The sequence below is a fragment of the Otolemur garnettii genome, unplaced genomic scaffold (genome assembly GCF_000181295.1).
Source record: "Otolemur garnettii isolate 467f Iridium unplaced genomic scaffold, OtoGar3 scaffold00044, whole genome shotgun sequence".
Taxonomy (NCBI): Eukaryota; Metazoa; Chordata; class Mammalia; order Primates; family Galagidae; genus Otolemur; species Otolemur garnettii.
Genome location: NW_003852439.1, coordinates 9,935,264 through 9,937,276, shown reverse-complemented (window position 1 = coordinate 9,937,276; position 2,013 = coordinate 9,935,264). Strand labels below are relative to the sequence as shown.

Below are 2,013 nucleotides of genomic sequence, written 5' to 3'. Positions count from 1 at the left end.
CCACAGGCACCAAGCCTCATGTATGTATTGTTGACCATTTGTTTACTTTCTTTAGGGAAATGTCTATTCAAGTGCTGTGCTCATTTTTAAATTGGGTTGCATGTCTTTTTGTTGTTGAATTGTAGGAGTTCTTTATATACTCTGCATATGAGACCTTTATTGGGTATATGATTTGTAAATACTTCTTCCATTCCACAGGTTATCTTTTCATTTCACTTTTCTTTCCCTCCCCTCCCCTGCCCTTCCCTCTTTTTCTCTCTCCCCCTTTTTTTTTTTTGGAAAAGAGACAATAAAAGGATGTTTTTTTATTCAAAAGTATACCTGGATAAGTAGATTTGTTTACAACCATTATTGTGAAATACTTTTTAAAAAAATATGACCAACTTCTTTGCAAATAGCATACATATACCTCAACTATGATGACTTAATTTTTGGTGGATAATGTACATGATTAGGCAGAAATAGGCAAGCTCACACTTGGTAGATTAACTATCCAATACTCAATCAAAACTGTGTTTGTGGCCTCGCTTCTTGATTGATTTCTGTTCCCACTTCATCTTCTACCATCTTGTCGACTTCCTGAGCAACGCCCCTGTTGACTCTGTCTGCCAGACTGGCCACCAGATCGACCACCTGATTGACCCGACCTGCCTGACCAGCCACTCCTCTGTGTGGAATTAGAAGATGTGTTTCCATCATAATATTCTTCAATTTCAGGTAGTTTGGCTGGCACTGAGAGCATCCAGTCTGAATCATGCCACTCTGCCTGTAGCCTTTCTGACTCAGCAGTGGGAACATCAAAGCAAACACCCATATTTCCTTTTAGGAGGTATGTTCCGGTAATCTGGGACATAGTATTACTATTCAGCTTTCTGTTAAGTTCTTTCCAAGCACCACTGACATCCTGTATTTCCTCTAGGCTTTCCAAAATCATGGTCACAAACCCCTTATCAGAGGTGATGAAAGATCGTGGTTCAAAGTTTGATGCACCAGAAATGTGGGCTAATGCTGCAGCCAATGTATCCACTGCCCAGTCTCTGAGCTGATGGTTGGAAAAAATCAACAGCAGCATAAGAAACTGAAGCAGAGACCTGATGGCATCCATGCTTTTAGACTTAATCCATTGTAGAAGGAACACCTACATATTTAAAAGTAATTCCTGCTTTTTGTTCTACATATCTTAGGTGACCTCTTTCTCTTGGTTGATAAAAACATATACAAATCCCTGTCTGGCCAGCTCTAGCTGTGCGTCCAGAGCAGTGGATCTAGGACTCAACATCCTGAGGAGGAGAACTTTGAATCACCAGGTCAACCTCAGGAATGTCCAAACCATGGGCAGCCACATTGGTTGCCACCAAAACTTTAAAACTACCTTCTCTGAAGCCTTTCAGCGTAATTTCTCTTTGTGATTGTGCAATGTCTCCATGTAAACATGGGGCATTCTGTTTTATGTGTGGATTCATGCCCATTTCAGTTACATTCTTCTTGGTCTCACAGAAAATAATAGCCCTCCCTTCAGGCCCACTGTAGACTTGAAGGACATCTCCAATAACTGCTGGCCTCTGAGACCAATGACACTGGATGGCCAAATGTTCCACAGTAGTTGAAGCCTTTTGAGTCATTTGTGACTCAAACAAGGTCAACCTGTTCATATCTGGATTTCATGTATTTTTTTGCAACTTTGTATACCCACAGTGGGCAAGTTACAGAAAAAAGTAAAGTCTGAGGATTGTCTTTCTGTTCACGTTAGTGTCTCCTCCAGTTTATCGTCATTTGATTTATGAGTAGAACTATCTAAGGATGATACTCATTTTGATTTTTTTTCATATTCATCAATATCTCCATTTGGTAGATCTTTTCTTCTTGACTTATGAGATTTAGAGAATTCATCTGAAAGTCTATTAAATCCTTCTTCAGGCTCGGCGCCTACAGCTCAACCGGCTAAGGCGCCAGCCACGTACACCTAAGGTGGCGGGTTCGAATCCCCAGCCCGGACCCGCCAAACAACAATGA

General features: G+C 41.0%; 1 pseudogene; it reads right to left on the bottom strand.

Moving 5' to 3' along the window:
- Window positions 1-362: 362 nt before the first annotated feature.
- LOC100957744 lies at window positions 363-1,746 on the bottom strand (annotated as a pseudogene).
- Window positions 1,747-2,013: the final 267 nt, after the last annotated feature.